The 26,954-nt window shown below is 41.5% G+C and overlaps 1 protein-coding gene across 1 annotated transcript in view; it reads left to right on the top strand.

Moving 5' to 3' along the window:
• Positions 1–26,954, top strand: part of LOC109421347 (uncharacterized) — a 491,813-nt gene that overhangs the window by 139,529 nt on the left and 325,330 nt on the right. Inside the window, exon 2 of the mRNA XM_062849572.1 lies at positions 14,889–15,008. The gene's annotated coding sequence lies outside the window, so the exon portion shown is untranslated. The remainder of the gene's footprint in view (positions 1–14,888; positions 15,009–26,954) is intronic.

The raw sequence follows: 26,954 nt of genomic DNA on the forward strand, positions 1-26,954 counted from the left end.
AACGGAAGAGCAGCTTGGCGCAGCTACACTTGAAGATGGCTGGAAGGACATCCGATCCGCCATAGGTAGTACCTCGGCTACAGCACTAGGCTTCGCGACTCCGAATCACAGAAACGACTGGTACGACGGCGAATGTGAACAGTTGAAAAACGAGAAGAATGCAGCATGGGCGAGAATGCTGCAACACCGTACGAGAGCGAATGAGGCACGTTACAAACAGGCGCGGAACAGGCAGAACTCAGTCTTCCGGATGAAGAAGCGCCAGCAGAAAGAACGAGATCACGAAGCGATGGAAGAGCTGCACCGCGCTAAGGACACACGAAAGTTCTACGAGAAGCTGAACCGCTCGCACAGAGGCTTCATGCCACAAGCCGACATGTGCCGAGATAATTACGGGAATATTCTCACGAGCGAGCGTGAGGTGGTCGAGAGGTGGCGGTAGCATTACGATGAGCACCTCAATGGCGACGTTGCAAGTACCGAAGGTGGCGTGGTAACAGATCTTGGAGTATGTTTGTGGGCTTCGTGGCCGAGCGGTTAGCGGCGTCAGTCGTTTAGGTGTCTCGTAAGCCTCGGAGTGTGGGTTCGATTCCCGCTCCAGTCGGGGAAAACTTTTCGTCAAACGGAAAATTCTCCACTGGGCCACTGGGTGTTACATGTGTTGTCCGTTGTCAAATGTTAGTAATGTTCAGTCTGTAGAGGCCGCAAGGTCGAAGACGGTGTAATTGTCTTTAATGTGCACAGGACGAAAGACTTCCGGCCCCTGACCTCCAAGAGATTGAGGATGAGGTTGGCCGATTGAAAAACAACAAAGCCGCTGGAGCAGATCAACTACCAAGCAAGCTTCTAAAATACGGTGGAGAAACACTGGTGAGAGCACTACACTGGGTCATTACCAAGATTTGGGAGGAGGAAGTATTACCGGAGGAATGGATGGAAGGTATCGTGTGTCCCATCTACAAAAAGGGCGACAAGTTGAATTGCGGGAACTACCGCGCGATCACACTACTGAGCACTGCCTACAAGATATTCTCCCAAATTTTATGCCGCCGTCTATCACCGATTGCAAGAGAGATCGTGGGGCAATATCAGGCTGGATTTATGGGCGAACGCGCTACAACGGACCAGATGTTCGCCATCCGCCAGGTGTTGCAGAAATGCCGCGAATACAACATGCCCACACATAACTTGTTCATCGTTTTTAAATCGGCGTACGATACAATCGATCGAGATCAGCTATGGCAGATAATGGTCGAATACGGATTCCCGGATAAACTGATACGATTGATCAAGGCGACGATGGATCGAGTGATGTGCGTAGTGTGAGCATCAGGGACACTCTCGAGTCCCTACTGTGGGGATTTAGCTGATGGTTCTCGATGAGAATCGCCCAGCGCAGCGACACGATACACTGCACGTCCGACGTGGTCGAACGCTGACCAAAGAAAGAGGAAGAGTCGTGGCCTGCTGTGATGTCGTCAGCAGCTATCACTCGATAGCGTGGGCGTTACCCTGGGTGGGGAATGTGCGTGCGTTATCAGTTGTCTGTTGACATATTAGGGGATAAGACTCTAAACACACTGAGAGATGCTTATTGTCAGACATATACCACACACCTACGAACCTCGCAGAGGCTAACGGAAAGGTTATGGTATTTCATTTCGTGCTTGCTGTTCAACATTGTTTAGAAGGTGAAAAGCGGGGATACACACGAGTAGAACGATTTTCACGAAGTCCGTTCAGCTGCTTGTTTTCTCTGATGATATTGTATCATAGCTCGCAAATTTGAGACGATGACGGATTGAAAATCGAATAACCTACTTAAAAATCTGCACAACGGTAGCAAGGGCGTACCCAGGTTTTCGGTCTAGGGGGAGGGGCGAACATCCTTAGCGAACTTGTACCTATTAGCTCTTTCATAACTAAACGCAACACCATTAAATTGAATATAAAGACATTATATTCCTAAAACATTATTTAACCCCCCAGCATCAGCAGTCACGCTGTTCTGTACGTTGAAAAAAAAAACTCGCTTGTTCTACACAAATCAGCGTGGTGTTGGTAGCGGTGACCAATTTCTGTAAGATTAAGGATTATTCTTCACACGTGCATTTTTTCTTCTGGAGCCAATATTTTTTTTGGTAAATATCTACAAAACTTTCGTAAGAACTAGTCTTTCAGAAATTATGAACTCTTATATGGACTTACCCAAAATTTTCTTCATGATTTACTCCAACATTTTCTCCAGTAAAACATAATGGGAACCCGTCCGAAGATTTTTTGAAAATGTCTGTCGTTCATGGCGAACAGAAGTGCCTTCAGTAAATAATCATTCATTTTGGCTGTGCTTATTAGCACCTTGGAATGTCCTGAATCTCTTTTCATTAACGAACCTTCAATTGTATTGTTCCGAGTATTTACCGGGGTTTCCCCAAAGACAGTTTTATGTGCTCATATACTGCAAATACTCCCGTTCTGGTACGGTTCGAACCCACGACTCCGTATTCGCTAGCCGGCGCTTTAACCAACTAAGTCACAGGGGTTTGCGAAAAAGGAGTGTTCATGGTGTGGCTTCGGAGTCAGTTTGGCTTTCTATCTCGCAGAATCATTAACTGTTCTTGTCGTGGCGAACTTACCTAGGGCGAAAAGCCACGTTAATAAAGATAAAAAAAATTAACTGTTCTGTGGCTTAGTTGGTTAAAGCGCTGAATAAGGAGTCCTGGGTTCGAATCCCACCAGAACGCGATTTTATTCACAAATTTGATCGCTCAATTTGTCAATTAGCAGCATTTCGTGCCTTCTAATTAAAAGTTTTTCCAGTTTGTTTCAGACATACCAGCAAATCTGGTAAAACGCCAGTAAATGGCAACATGCATCATTGTACCGTGGAGGAATCCGTGGATTGATTGATTGCTTTGTCTTTATCATAGAGACTTTCGGCCTTTCGAGAAATCCATGGAGAAGTTTTTGAAAGTTTATCTGGAGGCTTTCCTGTGGATAAATTCCTGGAGGGATCCCTGGAAGAATTCATGGAGGAGTCTCTAGAAATTCTTGGAAAAATCCCTGGAGGAATTCCTGGAGGAATTCCTGGAGGAATTCTCTGCGGAAGTTTGGAAAACTTCCTGGAGGAATCACGTGGAGAAATCACTTCGTGGAGAAATCTCTGGAGGAATTTCTGAAGCAATTTTTCCAGGAATCCCCGAAATAATCTTTGAAGGAATCCCTGGATGGATTCCCGGGGAAGTTCCTGGAGGAATTCGTGAAGATAATCTTAGATGAATTCCTGGAATTCATAAAGAAAATTCTGGAGGAATCCCTGATACAATTCATGGAGGAACATTTCAAGGAAAGCCTGGTTGAATGCTTGGAGGAACTTCTGGACAAATTGCTGATGAAATCCCTGGAGGAATTTGAGGAGCAGATCCTGGAGGAATTTTTTAAGAAATCCATAGAGAAACTGTTGGAGGAATACCTGGATGGGTTTCAGGAGGAATCTCTAGAGTAATTCTGGGAGAAACGCCTTGTAAAATTCCTAATGGAATTCTAAGAGAAATTTCTGGAAGAGTTCCTGAAGGAATTCTTTAAGGAATTTCGAAACAAACTGCTGGAAGAAATTTTTTGAAGAGTTCCTAAAGGAATTCATGAAAAAAATATTTAGAATTTCTTGAATGCACTCCCGGAGGAATTCCCAAAGTAATTTCTGGTAGAATTTCTGAATGAATCCCTCAAAGAATTTCTGGAGGAATGTCTGGAAAATTTGCTAGAGAGATATTTAGAGGAATTCTGGGAGCAATTCCTGGCAAAACTCATGGAGGAATGCTAGAAGTGTTTGTGGAGGAGTTCCTGGAGGAATAATGTAGGAATTTCTGGAGAAATTCTTGGAGGAATTCCTGGAGGATTTCTTGGAAAAATTCTTAGGGAAATAACTAGAGGAATTGCTGGAGAAATTCCTGAAGGAATTCGAGGAGGAATTCCCTGAGAAATACCTGGAGAAATTTGTGGAAAAATCTCTGGAGAAATTCTCAGGGGAATCCCAACAATTACTGGAGGAATCCTCAGAGATTCAATGGAGAAATTCCTGAATTGATTCCCGGAGGAATTCCTGAGAGAATTTTTGGTAGAATTACTGGATGAATCTTTGAAGCAATTCCTGGAGGAATCTCCAGAGGAATTCCTGGAGGAATGCCTAGAGGAATCCCTAGAGGAATTCCTAGAGAAATGTCAGATGAAATCCCTGTGAGAATCCCCAGAGCAATCCCTGGAAGAAGCCCTGGATGTATTCCTGGAGGAATTCCTGGAGGAATCCCTGGAAAAAATCTAGAATTACTTCTTGCAAGAATGTTTGGAGGAATACCTAGAGAAATCCCTGGACGAGTCTCGTGTGGAATCATTAGATAAATCCCATTAGGATTTCCTTTAGGAATCCCTGGAGCAGGGATGCCATATATCCAGATTTATCTGTATTATACAGATTTTTGAACATCTATACAGATGGCTTTTGTATGAAATACAGATTTTACATTTGTATAGGATACAGATTTTCCACCCAAATTTTGTATGGGATACAGATTTTTGAGCGAGTGATACAGAAAATCATCTGACATCGCTGCCCTGGAGGAACTTCTGGAGGAATTTCTGGAAGAATGTCTGGAGAAATTCCTGTAGGAATTCCAGTAGGTATTCCTGGAGATCTTGGAGGAATCCCCGGAGGTATTCCTGGAAGAGTTTCTGGACGAATTCCGGAAGGAATTCCTGGGGAAATTCTTGGTGGATTTCCTGAAGAAACTCCTAGAGAAAATGCACTAGAAATTTCTGGAGGAATTCCTGAAAGAATTCCAGGAGAATTCCTGGGGGGATTTCTGTAGGAATTCCTGGAAGAGTTCCTGGGAGAGTCACTGGAGGAATTCCTGGAGACAAGCCTAGAGGAATGCCTGGATTCATTTATTTAGTTCACATCAAATTCATGATAATACTGAATCAACAATTTGCCGCCATAATACTCGATTTGCAGCTGCAGCTCTCCATCCTCGGTCACGCCCAACACTCGCCAGATCACGCTCCACCTGGTCCGCCCATCGTGCTCTCTGCGCTCCACGCCTTCTTGTACCAACCGGATGGTTAGCAAACACCAACTGTGCAGGGTTGTTGTCCGGCATTCTTGCAACATGCCCTGCCCACCGTATCCTTCCAGCTTTGGCCACTTTCTGGATACTGTGTTCGCCGTAAAGTGCAGCGAGCTCGTGGTTCATTCTTCTCCGCCACACACCGTTCTCCTGCACGCCGCCGAAGATCGTCCTTAGCACCCGTCGCTCGAAAACTCCGAGTGCTTGCAGGTCCTCCTCGAGCATCGTCCATGTCTCGTGTCCGTATAGAACCACCGGTCTTATTAACGTCTTGTACATGGTACATTTGGTGCGGGGGTGGATCTTTTTTGACCGCAGTTTCTTCTGGAGCCCATAGTAGGCACGACTTCCACTGATGATGCGCCTTCGTATTTCACGGCTCACGTTATTGTCAACCGTTAGCAAGGAACCGAGGTAGACGAATTCTTCTACCACCTCGAAAGTATCCCCGTCTATCGTAACATTGCTGCCAAGGCTTGTCCTGTCTCGCTCAGTCCCACCTACCAGCATGTACTTTGTCTTAGCCGCATTCACCACCAGTCCGACCTTTGCTGCTTCACGTTTCAGGCGGGTGTACTGTTCTGCCACCGTTCCAAATGTTCTGGCAATAATATCCATGTCATCCGCAAAACAAACAAATTGGCTGGATTTCGTGAAGATCGTACCCCGGCTGTTGAGCCCGGCTCGTCGCATAACACCTTCCAGGGCGATGTTGAATAGTAGGCAGGAAAGTCCATCACCTTGTCGTAGTCCCCGTCGAGATTCAAATGAACTGGATAGCTCACCCGAAATCCTTACGCTGTTCTGCACACCGTCCATCGTTGCTCTTATCAGTCTAGTCAGCTTTCCGGGAAAGCTGTTCTCGTCCATAATTTTCCATAGCTCTGTGCGGTCGATACTGTCGTATGCCGCTTTGAAGTCGATGAACAGGTGATGCGTTCCCAAGCAACACACATGATATAATGGAGTTACGACAGCGCAAGTTTTGGTTGTATAGAAGTTTATTTTACGCAATTCTAACATTGTGTTGAAATAACGTAAAATAAACTTCTATACAACCAAAACTTGCGCTGTCGTAACTTTTATATAACATGTGTGTTACTTGGGTTGGGACCTGGTATTCACGGCATTTCTGGAGGATTTGCCGTACGGTGAAGATCTGGTCCGTTGTCGACCGGCCGTCGATGAAACCGGCTTGGTAACTTCCCACGAACTCATTTACTTTAGGTGAAAGACGACGGAAGATGATCTGGGATAGCACTTTGTAGGCGGCATTCAAAACGGTGATCGCTCGAAAGTTCTCACACATTAACTTGTCGCCATTCTTGTGGATGGGACAGATTATCTCTTCCTTCCACTCCTCCGGTAGCTGTTCGGTTTCCCAGATCTTGACTACTAACTGGTGCAGACAGGTGGCCAACTTTTCCGGGCCCATCTTGATGAGTTCTGCTGCGATACCGTCCTTACCAGCCGCTTTGTTGTTTTTGAGCTGATGGATGGCATCCTTAACTTCCCTCAGCGTGGGAGTTGGTTCGTTCCCGTCTTCTGCTGCACCAACATAGTCATTTCCTCCGCTGCCTTGGTCCTCCATGCCTACATTCTCTTCGCCATTCAGGTGCTCGTCGAAGTGCTGCTTCCACCTTTCGATCACCTCACGTTTGTCCGTCAGGAGGCTCCCTTCCTTATCCCTGCATATTTCGGCTGCGGCACGTAGCCTTTGCGGGATGCGTTGAGCTTCTGGTAGAGCTTGCGTGTTTCCTGTGAACGGCACAGCAGTTCCACTTCCTCGCACTCCGTTTCTTCCAGGCGACGCTTTTTCTCCCGGAAGAGACGGGTCTGCTGCTTCCGCTTCTGTCTGTATCGCTCCATATTCTGTCGGGTTCCATGCTGCAGCATTACCGCCCGCGCTGCATCCTTCTCCTCCAGAACCGCTCTGCACTCCTCGTCGAACCAATCGTTTCGTCGACTCCGTTCTACGTTCCCGATAGTGCTCTCGGCTGCGTTGTTAATGGCTGCTTTCACTGTATTCCAGCAGTCCTCTAGAGGGGCCACATCGAGCACACCCTCGTCCGGCAACGCTGCCTCGAGATTCTGCACGTATGCGGTGGCGACATCCGGTTGCTTCAGTCGCTCTAGATCGTACCGGGGCGGCCGCCGGTAATGTACGTTGTTAACAACGGAGAGTTTTGGGCGCAGTTTAACCATCACCAGGTAGTGATCGGAGTCGATATTAGCGCCACGATAGGTCCTGACGTCGATAATGTCGGAGAAGTGCCGTCCATCAATCAGAACGTGGTCGATTTGCGATTCCGTTTGTTGTGGTGATCTCCAGGTGTAACGATACGGGAGGCTGTGCTGGAAGAAGGTGCTACGAATGGCCATGTTCTTGGAGGCGGCGAAATCGATGAGGCGTAGGCCATTTTCGTTCGTCAGCTGGTGGGCGCTGAACTTTCCAATCGTCGGTCTGAATTCCTCCTCCTGGCCTACCTGAGCGTTTAGATCCCCTATGATGATCTTGACGTCGTGGTTTGGGCAGCGGTCGTACTCGCGTTCGAGCTGCGCGTAAAATGCGTCTTTGTCATCATCAGTGCTTCCGGAGTGAGGGCTGTGCACGTTTATTATGGTAATGTTGAAGAATCGGCCCTTGATCCTCAACCTGCACATTCTTTCGTCGATCGGCCACCAACCGATCACGCGCCTCTGCATGTCGCCCATCACTATAAAAGCTGTTCCCAGCTCACGTGTGTTGCCGCAACTCTGGTAGATGGTATGATTACCTCTAAACGTTCGCACCATAGATGCTGTCCAACACACCTCCTGCAGCGCTACGATTCCGAACCCGCGGTCCTTCAGTATATCGGCGAGTATGCGGATGCTCCCGATGAAGTTGAGAGATCTGCAGTTCCACGTACCGAGCTTCCAATCGTAAGTCCCTTTTCGTCGCTGTGGTCGTCGCCATTGGTATCGGTTCGCATTCTTCTCTTGTTGATTTTCCGGTGCTAGTCTTTTTTACGGCTGGCTCGCAGGGCCTGACACCAACCCACTAACCCAGGGAGCTGGGCATACCTTCCCGGAAGCTACGGGTTCTGCATTGGCATTTCCTCCAACTACAGTGCTAAATAGCTAGGCTCGAGCGCCAGTCTTCGCCGGGGGTGGTGTTTTTAATGGGCGCCCAGGAGATAATATTTTACCTGAGCTTCACCCCCAGGAATGCCTGGAGGAATTCCCGAAAAATGTCTGAAGGAATTGCTGTACGAATTTTTGAGCGAATTCCTGGAGAAATCCCTTTACCAATTCCTGAAGAAATTTCTGTGGAAATTTCTGGAGGAGTTTTTGGAGGGATTCCTAGAGGAATTCCTGGACGAATCCCGAATAGAATCCTAAGAAAAATCTCTTGAGGAATTCCTTTAGGAATCCCTGAAGAAACTTCTGAAGGAATGCCTGGTGGCATATCTCGAGAAATTCTTGTAGGAATTCCAGTTTGTATTTCTGTAGGAATAGAGGAGATCTTGGAGAAATCCCTACAGGTATTCTTGGAAGAATTCCTGGGGGATTTTCTGAAGGAAACCTTGGAGAATTTCTTGGAGGATTTCCCAAAGAAATTCCTAGAGAAATTGCTTTACGAATTTCTTATTGAATTCCTGGAGGGATTTCTGTAGGAATTCCTGGATTAGCCACTGGATGAATTTCTGGAGGAATACCTGGAGAAATTCCTGGACAAATACCTGGAATAATACCTGCAGGAATATCTGAAGGAATACCTGGAGGAATTTCTCGAGGAATTCCTGGAGAAATACAAGGAAGAATTTCTGGAGGCAATCCTTGAAGAATCCCTGGAGGAAACCCTAGCGCAATTCCTAAGGGATGCTATAGAGGAATTCAATGAAGAATGTCTGGAACAATTCCTGTAGGAATTCCCAAAGAAATGCCTGTAGGAATTCCTGGAGGAATCTTTAGAGAAATTCCTGGAGGAATCCCTGCATAAATGCCCTGATGAATTTCTCGGAGGAAATTATTGGAGGAATCCCTGGAGAAATTCCTGGAGGAATCCCTGTAATCTCAGGAATTTCTGGAGGAGAAACCCTGTAAGAATTCATGGATGGATCTGTAGAGCAACTTCTGGAAAAATCTTCAGAGGAATTCCTTGTGAAATCTCTGGAGAAATGACTGGAGAAGAATCTCTAGAGGAATTGCTGTAGGAATCCCTACAAGGCCACCCAGATGAATCCCTGGAGGAATTTTAGAGAAATTCGTGCTAAAGTTCCAAGAAGAATTGCTGAAGAAACCCGAGGAGGAAGTACTGAATGAATCATAGATGTAATTCTTGGAAAAATCTTGAAAAAATCCTACAAAGAGTTCGTGGAAGAACTCCTGTAGGAATCTCTGTAGCATTTCCTGAACGAATCCCTGCATGAATTACAGAACGAATCGCTAGAGGAACCCCTGAAGGAATCCCATGAGGAATCCCGGAAGCAATCCCAAGAGGATTTGCTTTATGAATTCCAGGAGAGCTTCCTTAACGAATTCCAGGAAGAATTTCTGTAGGAATACCTGGAAAAAAATCTGAAGGAATCCATGTCAGTAGAAATTTCTCGACTCATTATTGAATGTATCCTTGGACGAAATCCTTAAGATTTTTTTGTATAAACGTTTTAAGGAATTCTTGAATGAATATTCTAAAAGAATTTGTAGAAAAAATATTTCTTATTATTCCACACGGAATTATTGGAGCAATCTCTTTCAAAATCTTTGAAGGAATAATGGTGAAATCCCTGAAATATCTCTGGAAAAAGTATCTCACGTGTTTTTTTTTAATCTTTGGAGAAATTCCTGAATGGAAACTAGCACTGCAACAATCACTGAGGAACCTCTGGCGATAGCCCAGGGGAAATTCCCGGGAAAATTGGTTTGGTGAAACCCCTAGAGGAATTCATGAAGGAATCTCTGGAGTGAATCCATGATGGAATCACTGAGAAAATTCCTGGGTGAATTCGTGGATGTAGCCTTGCAGAAGTATCTGTAAACATATCTAAAGGAATCGTGGGAGGAATTCCTGAAACATTTCTTGGAACAAGCTTATGAACAATCACCATCGGAGAGCCGTAAGACGTCCATGGAGGAATTCCGGCATATCCGGAAAATTTGACATGTTGCTCTTGTAGTCCTTGAATGAAAATCACAAAATCTTGCCATTAAACCAAGCTTGTTATTTGGTGAAATTCTATGATAAGTTTGGAATGGTATCTTTGAGAAATACTTGGCGAAATAACTTATGGTTTTAGATAAAACCAAGTTTGATAGTAATGGATAAAATCCTAAATAATTGGAAGGGTTTTTTTCTTAAGAACTTTTTTCTTGAACACTGAATTATTGATAATCTTGAGTTAACTCCAATTTGAGAACGGCGGTCAGAGGGGGCACACCCCCTCCCCCATGCTCCCGCTGGCTACGCCCATGAAAGGTAGTAAATTTTAGTATCAGCTCTCTCGGCGTATTTGTCTCACAATCGGGTCATCGTTGTAGTGTCTTGAGACCCTGAGTCTGATTAGGATTCCAAATTTTAATCTTCCGGGGACACTTCCTCATACCATGGTTAACAACATCTGAGCACATTACACTTAATGGTTTTGGAGATATTAGCATTGCAGAAAGAGCGATGACATTTTCACCATTAAAAAAGGACTAGCTTATGATCCGGCTCGGTACAACCTAGAAAGACTGATACATCCGGATGTCGCCTCAGCATACGCGCAGAATCTCGAGGCCGCGTTGTCAGACGAGGGCGAGCTTGATGAGGCCCCTCTAGAGGACTGCTGGAGTACAGTGAAAGCAGCAATCAACGACGCAGCCGAGAGCACCATCGGGTACGTGGAACGGAATCGACGGAACGAATGGTTCGACGAAGAATGCAGAACGGTTTTGGAGGAGAAGAATGCAGCGGGGGCGGTAATGCTGCAGCAAGGGACTCGACAGAACGTAGAACGTTATAAACAGAAGCGGAAACAGCAGACCCGCCCCTTTCGGGAGAAAAAGCGCCGCCTGGAAGAAGCGGAGTGTGAAGGAATGAAACTTCTGTGCCGTTCCCAAGAAACACGGAAGTTGTATCAGAAGCTCAACGCATCCCGCAACGGCTTCGTGCCGCGAGCCAAAATATGCAGGAATAAAGAAGCAGGCCTCTTGACGGACGGACGTGAGGTGATCGAAAGGTGGAAGCAGCACTTCGATCAGCACCCGAACGGCATGGAGAACGTAGGCACGGGAGCCCACGGCAACGGAGGAAACGACGACGCCAGTGCAGCGGAGGACGGAAATGAACCAACTCCCACGCTGAGGGAAGTTAAGGATGCCATTCACCAGCTCAAAACCAACAAAGCAGCTGGTGATGGTATCGCAGCTGAACTCATCAAGATGGGCCCAGAAAAGTTGGCCACCTGTCTGCATCGACTGATAGTCAGGATTTAGGAAATCGAACAGCTACCGGAAGAGTGGAAGGAAGGGGTAATCTGCCCCATTCACAAGAAAGGCGACCATTTGGAATGTGAGAACTTCAGGGCGATCACTATTTTGAATGCTGCCTACAAAGTGCTATCCCAGATCATCTTCCATCGTCTGTCACCTTAACCCAATAAAATTCCCCGAGGAAATTGCTAATTCCTGGAGGAATTCTTGGAGGAGTTCCTGGAAAAATCCTAGGAATAAATCCTGCAGGAATGCCTAGAGGAATGCCTAGACGAATCCCGAGTGGAATACTTAGAGAATTTCTTGGATAATTTCCTAAAGAAATTCCAAGAGAAATTGCTTTAGGAATTTCTGGAGGCATTCCAAGCAGGATTCTTCGATCAATTCATGGAGAGTTTTCTGTAGGAATTCCTGGGGGAGTCACTGGAGGAATTCCTTGAAAAATTCCTGGTAGAATACCTGGAAGTTCACCTGGAGAAATATCTGGAGGAATTCCTGGAGGCAAGTCTAGAGGAATCCCTGGAGGAACCCCTAGCGCAATTCCTAAGGGATTCCATAGAGAAATTCCTGAAGGAATGCCAAGAAGAATGTCTGGACAATTACTGTAGAAGTTCCCGAAGATATACCTGTAGGAATTCCTGAAGGAAACTTTAGAGGAATTCCTGAAAGAATCTATAGAAGAATTCCTGGAGGAATCCCTGCAAAAATTCCATGATGAATTTCCTGGAGGAATGCCGGGAGAAATCCCTGGAGGAATTCCTTGGATAATCCCTGGAGCAATTCCAGGAAGAATACCTGGAGGAATCTCAGGAGGAACGTTTGGAGGAATCCAAGGAGGAATCCCTGTAGGAATTCCTGGAGGAATCTGTAGAGCAACTACCGGAAGAATCTCAATTGCTTGAATTGCTTGAAAAATCTCTGGAGAAATGCCTAGATAAATCCCTTGAAGAATTGTTGTAGGAATCATTAGAACTTCTGAACTTGAGGAATTTTTGGAGGAATGCTTGGAAGAGTTCCCAAGGAAGAAGTACTGAATAAATCATAGAAGGAATTCTTGAAGAAACCCTGAAGGAATCCTTTGAAAAGTTCGTGGAGGATTTCCTGTAGGAATCCCTGTAGGAATCCCTGTAGCCGTTTCAGAACGAATCCCTGGAGAAATTCCTGAAGGAACCCAATGAGGAATCCCGGAAGTAATCCCAAGGGGAATTCCTTTGGGAATCCCAGGAGAGCTTTCTTAACGAATATCTGGAAGAATTTCTGTAGGAATGCCTGGAAAAAAATCTGAAGGAATTCATGTCTGTAGTAATTTCTCGACTTATTATTGAAAGAATCCTTGGATGGACTCCTAAAGATTTGTTTGTACTGAGGAACCTCCAAAGATAACCCAGGTCCCATAGGGTCCGAAACGTCGGGAAAAATCATAAACTAGTGTTTTCGATTGCCCCAAAAGACTGCAAAGCCAACATTCCGAAGCAAAATCATCCCAGTCGTATCCCAACCAAGATAGCCCAGGAGAAATTCCCGGAGAAATTTGTCTGGTGAACCCCTCGAGGAATTCTTGAAAGAATCTTTGGAGGAATCCATGGACAATGCTTTATTTACTACAAATCCTCCAAGTATCACATTATTTAAGATTCCAGTTCACCTGGTCAAATATTTGTCCAAAAAGAAGCCAATGCTCAAACATCTTGTTTGACTCTACCACATTTTCATTAGTGTTTCTTGAGTTCATCCTTTGTCTTATATTTGACTCTGTGTATACTTCAGGCCTTAGAGATCAACTTGATCACATTTCTATGGAAAGGCTGTATGTTTCGCGAAAATGTGAAACTGACCTATGCTAATTATCCCTTACTCAGTAAAAAAAAAGTTCTAGGCTGTGATAGCACAAATCTGCTCCAATTTTAAAAGGTCGCGTGTGTCTACTTATTGTAATCGCACTCGAACCGTATCCTGTCGGAGGGCAGCTCTCTCCAAGTTATGGTCCGGAAAGTTTTCGACTTTATTCATTTGCATCTAAATTGGCTTTAAAACTGCTGTTTTCATGCGGCTAGTTGACTACTGCTGCTGCTGCTACCTAGTACTGTCCTATTGTGTTCAAGCGTGTGCAAAAAAGAGCGAAAATTATGGCTCGCCCTCAAAAGCTGTTGTGTGCGACCAGACAGACGACCAGAAAGACACAGACCCTGCTCAGGGTCACGCTTTGCAGTTTCGAGGTGCGAGATGGGTGTGACGGGCGAGATGCCATCACCCCTCGGGGGTCCACACCACACCTCACTCCGGCAGACACGGAGGACCACGGCGGCGGTGATTAGGATACGACGAGGGATAAATTGTGGAATGTAAAGTTTCTTTCTCTGCTGCTGCGCCACGCTCAGGAAAAGTTATTCGAGATTTGTGGTGCGTGAAAATTTGCTGTCAGGAAGTTTTTCTCCGGGCTTCGAGGCAAGCGGCAATTGTTTGACTTGATGAACGCTCTGCGTGGGTATCGGTTTCATGTGTTGCCCGCCGTTCGAATGAAAGGGATGGTTTCGGGGATACACCAGTTAATAAAACATCCGATTTTATGGTTCGGTTGGTGGTTTTCGAAATTCTTCATGCAGGAGATGAAAAATATTCATTATTGTGGTTTGCTTGGTTGCTCTTGAAAATTTATAAACTTTTTGTCATGCTTCTCTATAAGATAGAAATGGCAATTTTTTATCATTATTAATATTCTCTTTGTTACTATTGTTTCGATAAAACATCAAAATCGATCTTTAATGGAATGCGAAAATTGTGAGAAGTAGCAGCCCATATAATGTGTTTCTCATCCAAGTGACTATGTTTTGTTCCATGGCCCCACTCCTGGTAGCTACAGTTACGTGGGTACGATAAACTTGAGGCTTATAAAAATGTTATCGTGTCTATGTGGAGGTGGAACATCAGCTTTGTTTTGTCCAAATCTTGTACACTATTTACATAACTATAATTCGAACATTGTTTTCATTCGAAATCTAATCGCATTTTTTGAACATTATCCATTGTTACGTGAAACACACTGTGTTTTGTTTTTGTTATCAGCATGAAGGCATCTACTCGCACATATACCTAGGTAGAGGACAAGTAATTGAAAAGCGTCCCACCTCTCTTTTTCCATCTTAACATATTTTCACCAAATAAAAATCCACCAGCAATCCAGTCAGTACCCTTCCAATCCAATCCTCATCATTCCAAGCACACGTCGCCATTGATCAGTCAACCGTGTGCAGCCCGGTCGGACAAATTCAATAATGCAGCTTTCTTTTCTTTTCTTTTCCTTTCCAGATCAGCACTTTTACACCTATCCAATTTTCTGGCAGAACATAAAAATTAAGTTCGTCTTGGTATCGCCCCACCACACCACTGCCGGCGGCAGGTGGTGCAACTACAACAGCTGTTCCGAAGGTACAGGAGCATATTTTCCCGACGACGACATCCGTCCGTTATAGGGCGTTGTAGCACGTTGAAATCTCGCGGAGAAGATATTCTTCGGGTGCATCTGCTCCGTCGCCGGTTGTTGGAAAAGTAAAAAAAAGTCGAAGGAAAAGGTGAAAATCCAATTGAATTAAAGTGTGCAATCCAAATGCAGCAGGGCAACGGCGATGATTCTGTGGTGTGCTCGGTGTGGCCAGAATAAAATATGGGAACACCGATAGAGTCAGTGAGGAAAAGGTTTTTGCGTTGTAGGGAATTGAAATGTGCTCCATTAATAAAAAAAACAGTCATTTTTCATACACTGATCGAAAAAAGAGTGTAAAATTCTGTGACTGATAAATTCCCATAATTGAAGCGTGGGATTTAACAGAAGTTTACATGACATCATATAAAAGTAATAGAATATCATGTAAACTTTATATGTCATGTAATTTAATGTCATTATATGTCATATAATTCAGCATGGATCTGAGTGTTTACATGACATGTAACACAAATTTGCATTATATATCATGTAAACCATCATAACACTAAGGTGACATGACTAAAATGAAGCATACATGACGTATAAATGTCATTATTTTTTTTCTGTGTACGATAATTATTGAATAGTTGTTTCATCAAATTATATTACAAATTTATTGAATATAACAATGCAAATCTAGACTGTGGTATAACACAGCAAGGTCAATATAGAGAAACATACCAAACCGATACATCTACCCCAATACATACTTGAATTTATCAATATGAAATGTGGAGGGGATCTGGTGTGATGGTTAAACCACGTGACTATCACGCCGAGGACCTGGGATCGAATCCCACTCTCGACAAACTCACTGAAGTCCATTTGAAGGAAAACCCGTAATTTTGATAAACTGGAATGAAAAAAAAACAGAAACTGTGATTCATAGTAATAACTTGTAAAAATTGACGTAAAATTTTGTGAATTTTAATTCATTTTAGTATATTATTGGCATAACATCCCACTTTCTAGAGTTTGTTTAGCGTCTAATAGAATGTTTTGTTACTAGTGAACACGCTCTACTGAAAGTTCCAAAGAAATCCTATAAAAAATTAACTTATGACACATTTTACATTTCAACAAGAAAACAAAACAATGAACTTTCAGGAGTACAACTAGATTTTATATCTTATTTTTGAATTTCAGAATATCTCAAATTGTTATTATTTGGTCTTCTAAAAAAACAACTACATATTTTGAAATTACTTGGTAAATATTGCATGCATTGTTGTACTGATTTTATTTGAAAATTTCTCAAAATTTAAAGGAATTCCATTCAGATTTAAAGTTTAACCTGCTTCAACAAGGATGCCATCAGTATTTCTAAGACGTGATTAGTTTCCAAACATTCTTGAACATATTTGAAAAAAAATCTTGTCAAATTTTGAGCACAGGAATTTGTGTTCGTGTACTCAACTAAATCAAAATCAGCCCAGCGTGCTTTTTATAAGACAGTATGTACTTTCGAAGTGAATATTGAAAATTACGCGATATTCTATCACACTGTCTTCAGATTTGTTCTGGTTTTAGATACTTTGCACATTGTAAAAACAATATTTCAGAAATTGCACTTTAGGTAGCGCAAACTTTACTGCATTTTATATGGCCGTGTTCTAGGAGTACAATTTTAACCTTCCTAATGCATCACGTTGTGAGCAGCTCTCTGACGTAGTGTACGTTTAGGGTAAAAAATGAACCTTGGGCAATGCACAAGGAAGGTTAAACATGAAATAAATTTGTTTTCCTGATGTTTTTCATGGTTTAAAAAATAAAGTTTCCCAAGCAACACACATGTTATAATAGAGTTACGACAGCGCAAGTTTTGGTTGTATAGAAGTTTATTTTACGTAATTCTAACATTGTGTTGAAATAACGTAAAATAAACTTCTATACAACCAAAACTTGCGCTGTCGTTACTTTTATATAACATGTGTGTTACTTGGGTTATGTCTTCGGTAGAGTTGTTCACGTAGATGTGAAATTTCTATTCAAATGATCTCTGGATGGAAATTTTCTCACTAAATATACAATTTTTTTCCAATATGTTTATTTAGTTTATAACTTACAACGGTAATGTGGTTTAGTTACAAATCCATCCACATAACCCTTAAAGTGGGTAAGAACCGTGTGTCAAAATGGTTCTCTGTTCAGTGATTCTTCTCAATATTTCTTCTTGGATTTCTACTACGATTTTGCTCGTTATACCTTTAGAGAATCCTCTTGAAGGGATTTGTTTTAGGAATTCTCCTGGAATTTCTCTCAGAATTCCTTCCAAGAACTTCCTCCGGGATTTTACCGGAAATCCTTCTGGAACTCCACCTGGGATTTTTCTCGGGATTCCTTCGTAGATCCCTCCCGAAATTCTCTTTGAGCTTTCTTATGAGATTTTTTTTCTAGAACTCTTCCAAGGATTTCCTCAGGGATTCCTCCTGGGAAAAACGGGGGTCCTTCCAGCGATCCTCAAGGATTCGTTCAGGGACTCGTTCCGGGATTTCTTAGCAAATTTCCCCCGAGATTTATTCTGGGATTTTACAGGCATTTTTCCAAGGTTGCTTCGTTGATTCCAACCGAAATTCTTTCCGGGATGCATTAGGCACCTAAGCTTTTTGTGATTTTTTTCGGGAATTTTCCTGAGATTCTTTTAAGAATTTTGTTTGAGATTTCTCCAGAATTCTTTCAGGGTTTTCTCTCGGGATTCTTCAAGGGTTTTTTTGCTGGGATCTCTCCATGAGAATCATCAGTGGTTCAAGCGATTTTACTTACTGGGATTCTTTCATTGATTTCTCTCATGTTTCTCTTATAGTTTTTTTTTGGTATTTTTACAAAGATTTTTCTCTTCTAATCCTGATCTGGTAAGTCTGCAAAGCAGTCTCCCATCCTTCTCATTATCGTATTTGTTAAGGACTAAGAAAAGAAGCTGTGATGTCACAGGCAATTCCTGCTGATAATCTTTTTGGAGATTCCTAACAGGAATAACTGGAGAAATCTACACTAAAATGCCTGAGAAAATCCCATCAAGAGTTCCCAAGTTTTCCTAGAAATATTCGCTGATACTCTGAAAGAGATTCCTAAAGGATTCTTTTAAGAAATCATTGTAGAAATTACAAAGAGGAATTTCTATGGCAATCTCTTGAGAAATCTTTGGAGGAATCCTTGGATAATCAGGGGACATGTAGAGGAATACTTGCAAAAACCTCTGAAGCAATCCCAACAAGGTTGTTTACACTTTAAAGGTATCCCTTCAGGCATTTTTTAAGGAATTCCAAGAGGATTTCTTCAACGTTTTTTTTTTGGCTTGCCTCTAGCAATGCCCTCCAAAGATTCCTCCAGGCATTTCTCCTGAGATTTCTCCAGGGAGTCCACTTGAAGTTCGTCCTGGAATTCCTCCTGTGATTTGTCCAGGGATTTATCCAGGAATGTTTTCATGATTTCTAGCAGGTATTTTTCCAAAAAAAATATCGCAATAGTTCTTCAAGTGATTTCTGCAAAGATACTTCAGCTGTTCAGAGATTTTTCCAAGAATTCCTCCAGGAATTCCTCTTGAGATTACTCCATAAATAACTGCAAGGATTTATCCATGAAATCTTGTGGCATTACCAATAGAATTTCTAGCTGGGATTTCTCCAGTAATTTCTGCTGTAATTTATGCATGGATTTCTCCCGAAATGAAGTAATACTTTTGACAATCCTCATGAGTTTCCCACGGCTTTGAAGAACTGTTTCTATGCCAAGAAAGCGCTTCCGAAAAAAGTGTTGGATCAAAAGTTATTGCAAATTGGTCAAACTTTTCGAAATCAACGGATTTTTTTTTTGTTGTAAATCAATAGTATTTTGATTGATTACACAAGTTTACAAAATAAAACGAAAGTCGTGAACTTTTGTCAACGACCAAAATTTTTGAAGCACAATTTAGTGCTGATTTCGAAACCGACCTTCAAAAAATTTAAAGTAGAACAGTTTTTGAGTTTTAGCTCAATATCGAGTTTTGCAACTTTTCAAAATATGTAATTTACTAAAATTTAAATATATTGCGTTTTGTTCAACCAATTTTAAATCTTTTTCCATAAATTAAAAGCTGAATACAATACCATTCGATCATCTGAATACAGCTTTTGCGTCAGATTGATGAAATTCAAGATATTGGCGAGTTTTAGGGACGATCTTCTTAAATTTTAGCAATATTCTCAAAATTTTTTGAAGAAATGTATTTTTTTTTCAATAAGAAAAAAACAACTAAAAAATTATTTCTCGACGTTTATTTGACATATCATATGTAGGCGAGTTACAGTAAAAAAATCAGCTCAATCGGAGTATTGATCACGGAGAATGAGATGTTTGAAGTGAGCGACTTTGCTTAAAAATAGAACAAAAATCGATTTCAAATCATCAGCCTTGTATGGAAAGTCGAAAAAATTTCCGCTCTACTGTAATTTTTTTCTTTCGCGTTTTCGAACTCAGGGCATGATTCTACACCAAAAATGATCATCAGCTTACCGAGTTCAAAAATGCTGTAAACTAGTGTTATCAATAGTTCCTCTTTTGAAACAAGTAGCTGGCTATTGATTTTACCATATGAGGTTACAATCATATTCTTAGAACTATTGCATTCATCTAATTTCGTTTGTCTCGAGTTTATCGAAAGTCGATGGTGCTCTAGAGCAGCCATGGGAAGTAGAGGGTTAGGGAACTACTACTGGGATTGGCTCAGGCCTGCTGATTGGATTCGTGATGACATTACTGGCAGCATTCCTCGATGAGTTTTTCTGGGTTTCCCAGGAAATCATACAGGAATTTCTGGAGAACTCTCAAGAGTATTTATTGAAGATATTTCAGCTCAAAATCCTTGAAAAATCCCAGCAAGAATTGCAAATGAATTCTGAAAATGAATTTGTTGGTAAACAAAAAGTGATTCCTAGAAGAATTCAGGGATTCCTAGGGAAGCTCCCGGAGAAATCCTATAAGGAATTTTGGGAGGATCTCCATCAGGTATCCTAAGAGGAATTCCACGACCTAGAGAAATCTTTTGAGAAATCCTTTTGAAATTCATCCTGCAATACCTGATGGGTTTCTACTAGAACTACCCAACTACTAACTACCCAACAACCATTTTTGCTGTATATCAGTGGAACAAACCACTCTTAAGCTAACTTTAGTTTAAGAACCTGTTATTCAGCTTGTTCTGTTTCTTGAGTAGGGAACTAACTATCGCTTGAAGTATCCCTGCAAGACTTCTTGAAAAATTCCCAACCATGAATTCCTGAAAAAAATCAGCATTTCAGAAGTAATCCCAAGAGAGATTCTCAAAGGAAGAGGATTTCCAGTAAGAATATGAAGAGATATTCGCAAAAGGATCTTTAGAGGAATTTTGAAGAAATCTTTGAAAAAAAAAATGGGTTAATTTATGGAGGAATCCATAGAGAAGTTACAGCAGGTATTGCTCGATGAATCCCAACAAGAGTTATTGGGAAATCTCAGCAAGAATTTCTAAAGGTAATCCCAGAGGAATTCTTGTATAATTTTCAAAACGAATTCCTGGAAGAATGTTTGGAATACTCTCTGGAGGAACCACATAAGGAATTTTTGAAGGAAACCCCACAGGCATTCTCAAAGAATTTCCCAGATGAATTTGTGGAGATTTTTTTTGAAAAAATCCCTGTAGAAATCGCAGAAGGAACTTCTGCGAGAATTCCAGTGGGCATTCCCAGAGGATTACCTGGAGGAATTCCTGAATGAACTCATGGAGAAATGCCTTAAATCACTCTTGCAGGAATTCATGTAGAAGTCTTTGGACATACCCTCTTGGAATTCCTCCACTAATGTCTGAAGGGAAATTCTTGCTGAGAACGATGCAGAGGTTTCTCCTAGTATTTCTACACAAATCCGTCCGGCGATTTCTCTAAGGATTTCTTTAGTAATTTCTCTCGCGATTATTCCAGATTAATCTCTTTAGGAATTTCACTTCGAATATCAACAGAAATTCCTGCCATAATTCTCCAGAAACTCTTTCTGGGATTTCTTCAATAATTGCTCTTAGCTCTCTGCCAAGTATTCTAGAAGCATTCTCTAAAGAAACTTTCGGAGGAATCACAGAATTGAGTCTCAGGATAGAAATCTCAGCTGTAATTGCATGGGGACTTCCAACAATAATTTTTTGCGGAGCCCTAGTATCACTCCAAAATGTTATATAGTGTTTCCCCCATGATTTCTCCAGGGATTTCTTCAAGGACTCAACCAAGAGATATGCTTAGGATTTTTCCAAGTTAAGATGCAGGCTTTTTCCACTTGGAGCATTATTCCAAAAGGGAGAGGGAGATATATTTCCGCACAAAAACAACTTTACGGAACAGACGAAAATTTCCAAAAATCCATAGAAAAGGTTACAAGGCCAGAACAAATCTCAACTTCTTCTTTTGTCACAGTGCTATAAATGTTTTACATAAAAAGGGCCTAAACAATTAGGCAAAACCGTTAAACAGATTTGTTAGGAAATTTTCTGGATGACTCTAAGTTTACCAAAATTTTGTTATTTTTTTGAATAAATCATGTGTGTCCCACCTCAAAATGATGAATTTCGACCAAAATTATTCGAGGTGGGGTGACATAAGGAAAAATCGAATTTTGTATCGGCCTCACAAAAAAACTATTTGAAGGGATTGTATGACATTTCCCCGAAAAACAGTTCCCCGAATGTAGATTCCCCCAAAAAATTTTCCCCGAAAAACGATTCCCCGAACGGACCGTTTCCCCTAATGGAACGTTTCCCCGAAATATTTATTATAGTATTTTAAGTATTAGTTTCTGATGATTTTTTTATTGCTTCCACTGTTTGAAGTAGTCAGTGGAACGAAGTAGCGGAAAGTTAGCTTGAGTACAAGAAATGCTAATGTGCAGGCTTTAGACTGTTCAATAATTTTTACCTTTACTGATTTGATAAAATTTGGGAATGGATGAAGACATCAAGATCATGGAATCTTTCACACCTCATTGATATTTTGCATTCCCTCTTATCATGGAATTTTCGAGACAATGCTTCAATGAGGTTTGCTCTTCTTTTAAATATGGGTCGTTCTTTTCTGTTGTACTGATTGAAAATGATATGGCACTCAACAACACGCACATCATAATTTTCCCTTCTTTTATTCATAAGCTGTTCTTTCTTGTTTTTGCCTTTCTCGTGCACCAAGGTGTACCGAAAGGCTATATGTTCACTCCAAAAACGAAAATCTGATAGAGGCTCCGGAGGGGTCAAGTCTTATATACCAATCGACTCAGCTCGACGAATTGAGGTGATGTCTGTGTGTGTGTATGTATGTGTGTGTGTATGTATGTGTGTGTGTGTATGTGTGTATGTGTACAAAAAAACTCACATCACTTTTTGGCAGTAAACCTCAACCGATTTTAATGACCGACGGTTCATTCGACGCGGAATCTGGTCCCACTGTTTCCTATTGAAAATGGTTCAGATCGGTCCAGCCGTTCCGGAGTTATGGCCATTTAGGTGTTCCGGACCGGTACCCCAGGAAGGGGTCAGATATGAAAACGCTACAAACCCATCCATGCGGCACATCAAACTACGGCATTTTCGATAACTTGATGAATGATGAGCAGAAAAATAGTCTCAGACCATATCTGAACCGGTAGTGTCCCGGAACCGGTTCCAGGTGTCCTGCCGGAAGTGGCCAAATATAAAAGTGAACTAAACCCATGCATGCGACATATCAAACCGCGGCTTTTTCGATAACTCGATGAACAGTAATCAGGAAAACTTTCTCAGACCATATCTGAACCGGTAGTGTCCCGGAACCGGTTCCAGGTGTACTGCCGGAAGTGGCCAAATATAAAAGTTAACCAAACCCATGCATGCGACATATCAAATAGTGGCTTTTTTGATATCCTGATGTACAGTAAGCAGGATAATATTCTCAGACCATATCTAAACCGGTTGTGTTCCGGAACCGATTCCAGGTGTCTCGTTGAAAGTGGCCAATATAAAATTGAACTAAAACCATGCATGCGACATGTCAAACCGCAGCTTTTTAGGTAACCTGATGAACAGTAAGCAGGAAAGCATTCTCAGACCATATCGGAACAGGTTCTAGATGTGCCGCCGGAGGTGGCAAAGTATAAAAGTCAACTAATGTCATTCATGCGACATATCAAATAGTGGTTTTTTTGTTATCCTGATGAACAGTAAGCAGGGAAATATTTTCAGACCATATCTGAATCGGTAGTGATCCGGAACCGGTTGCGGATGTCCCACTGGAAATGGTCAAATATAAAAGTGAACGAAACCCATGCAAGCGACACATCAAATCGCGGATTTTTAGGTATTTTGATTTGGCAAAAAAAAAGTCTCCGGCCATATTGTGGACAACCGGTAGTGTTCCGCAACCGGTTGCCCCATCGGAAGTGGTGAAATGTAAAGGAGAACCAAACCCATAAATTCGACACATTACATGACTTTTTAGGTAACCTGATAAACGATTAACAAGAAAAAAATCATAGACCATACTTTGGAAAACCAATAGTGTGCTGAAACAGGTTCCAGGTGCCTCGACGGAAGTGGCCAAATGTAGAACGGAACCAAACGCATATACGCAGCGCATTAAATAACGGCTTCTTAGATAACGCGAAGATCGATCAGCAAGAAAATAGTCTCAGACCACATTTACCGGTAGTGTTCCGGAACCAGATTCGAGTGCCTCGCCGGAACTGGCGAAATGCACAAATGAACCAAACCCATGCATGCATTACATCAATTTGCGACTTTTTAGGAAAACTGATTAACAATTTGCATGAAACTAGTCTAAGACCACATCAGGGACAATCGGTAAATGGTGAAATGTGAAATTCGACAATAATTGCTGTCAAATTACCTGTGTAAACTTTTAATTCGATAAACTAACTCTATTTTGATCATTTTTTAATTCGACAAATGTCGAATGAGCCGGGTACAAATTAAAAAGTGTCGTATTAAAGAGTGATGAATACGCGGGGTTTGACAGTACATCAAATAGCAGCTTTTATGATAATTTCTTTTTCTTTATGGCTTGACGTTCGCATTGGAACTTGGCCTGTCTCTCTTCAACTTAGTGTTCTTTAGAGCACTTCCACAGTTATCAATTCAAGGGGTTTCTTTGCCTGCCATTAGGGGAGACTGGGGAGACTTGATCCCTTTTTCTTAATTTGCCTGTAACATTAAGAAAAAACACAAAACTAGATCCATTTTTCGTACAGAATGGCAGGTAAACATCTATTGCAAGTTTATACACAACAGGAGGACTTTAAATTATTGTTAAAGTTTTCAAAACTGTGTTTTTATGGAGGCATGTCTTATGATGTATTTTTCAAAAATGGGTCACAATTGATCCCCTTTTGAGCACATGTTTAATTTAAAGGGAAAATAACTCCAGAAGCTTCCTGTTTATTTTCTTTTCAAGTTTTCTTACATTTTTGATGAATATGGTGTATTTGAAATTATAAGATTTCCTTAAATTTTTAAGGATATGCCGTATTTTGAAAATGGCTTGATCCCCCTTTTTATGGCGTGTAATAAAATAATAATTATCCAACACGTTTTATCATTGAATATACTAGAATTCCGAGTAAATAGAGGCTTCCAAATGGAATTTTATTTTTAACATGTATAATGTGTGTGTAATCCCCGAGGGATCAAGTCTCCCCATGTCACTGTTGTATACACTAAGCTACATTAATTGAAATATTTATATAACAACCTTATTTGGATAAATAGGATTGATAGTATTTTATTTATACTATGTGCTGTGAAATTTTGACACGATTTGGTTCAATTTTCACAAAGTTATTGAGATTTTTCGGAATCGCCTAAAAGATTTCTGGAGGTCTGAAAACAAACCATCAGCCATTAAAAAATAATGCAATACACAATTAAAATCCATTGTAGCCAAAACATTGTCGTCTGTCGGAATGTTGTTTTGGAAAAAAAAATGCTAGAAGAAAACTGTTTTTGATTCCGAGAAAATATGGGGGGAACAAGTCTCCCCAGGGATCAAGTCTCCTCAGTCTCCCTACATGTATTTGTATATTGTGAGGCAAGTACAATGATACACTATGCCCAGGAGGTCCAGAAAATTTTCCCGACCGGAACGGGATTCAAACCCGCCGTTTCCGGATTGGCGATCCATTGCCTTAACCACTAGGCCAACTGGAACTCCTTTTTTGATAGCACGATGATCGATTCGTAAGAACATAGCTTAAGACCATATTATAGATAACCGGTAATGTCCCGAAACCAGTTTTAGGTGTCCCACTGGAAGTGGTCAAATGTAAAAGTGATCTGTACCCATGCATAAGATAAATCAAATCGTGGTTTTTTTAGGTAACCTAATGAACGTTAGCAATGAAATAGTCTCAGACTATATTTGGTAGACCCGGTGGTGCTCCGGAACCTGTTCCAGTGCCGCATCGAACGTACCATGCGACACATCACATCACGGCTTTTTTAATAACCTGAGGAACGGTTAACTAGAAAATAGGCTCATACCACATCAGAGACTACCGGTAGGGTTGCACAACCAGTGTTTGGTGCTTCGCCGGAACTACGAAAATAAATTAAATCAATGCAAGCGATAAATATGTGTAAAAGAACAAAATCTTGACAAATTAAACCCACATACAAACAGACGTCTCACTATACTCACTACGTTCTTGTTTTCAACGGTCAATCAAATATAACCTAGAATGTGCAGAAAAAAAATTATCGGGGATCTGTGAATGTGTAAAAAGTTATATCTTAGCTTGTTTGTATCGTGTTGATATTGATCAGTCCCCAGTGTTAGTGAAGGTGCTCAAGCAGTCAGCTGAGAAATCTGATATTATTCAGCTCTGCTTATACGTTGAACATAACGTCGGACTAGGGTCTGGGACCATTTGGGCAGGAGCACCTATTTTGGGCACTTGCTGCTTTAACTCAGTCATTTTTAAACCGATTGATTTGATTTTTGAAACACGATCAGATACGCACAGTATCTAGCCATGTGCAAAAATTCAAATCAATCGGATTGAAATTAATTGAGTTATAGCAGCAAGTGCCCAAAATAGGTGCTCCTGCCCAAATGGTCCCAGACCCTATGTGCCATCAATAGGTTTTAAGTCATTTCAATGATGGCTTTGATAAATTGCTTACTTTTCTTAAACAATATCAGGATTCGGGAACACTTTGACTTACGTCGACGGAAAGGTCGTGAGAACATATACAACGAGAAAGGCACTATCACCACTAGGTGGATTAATTTGGGTTTTTTTTAGTATGTTCAATCGATTAAAACGCCCTTCAAAATGAAGGGCTAAAGTTCATTATCAGCACAAAAGTATATCATGTGAAACACACGTACGCGATCCCGATAATGTAAAGTATGCTAACTCCATGAGCTAAATTTTAATGTGTATTAAAAGGCTTCAAAAAGAAAAGTTAATAAAATTTGTTTAACGTTTTTCATCATATTTTTATCCCATACAAAACATGTGGACTTTCAAAACTGACCCAATTTTCTCCGATTTATAACGCTTATAACTATAACGCTTATAGATACTATAACAATTAGACACAAAATAAAAGAATAATAAATATAGCAGAGTCAAATTACTGATGATTAATTGAACAGTTATCTTGAAAGAACAGCCTATGTTTGACAGAAGGGAAATTTATTATAAGGAAGGTTATCAATCAGGCCAAATAGACGATCATTAAGCAGAAGCATGTCAGGCCGAAGTAAGTTGGGCCGAAGTTCATTGGGCTTAAAGTGGCATTAGGCTGAATGGGTCATCTGTCCGATTGAGTTTAAATCCATGAACGGGCAATCTAGGTGAATGATTTGAATGTATTGCATATGCATAAACGTCATAATAAC

The sequence above is a fragment of the Aedes albopictus genome, chromosome 2, assembly GCF_035046485.1.
Source record: "Aedes albopictus strain Foshan chromosome 2, AalbF5, whole genome shotgun sequence".
Classification (NCBI taxonomy): domain Eukaryota; kingdom Metazoa; phylum Arthropoda; class Insecta; order Diptera; family Culicidae; genus Aedes; species Aedes albopictus.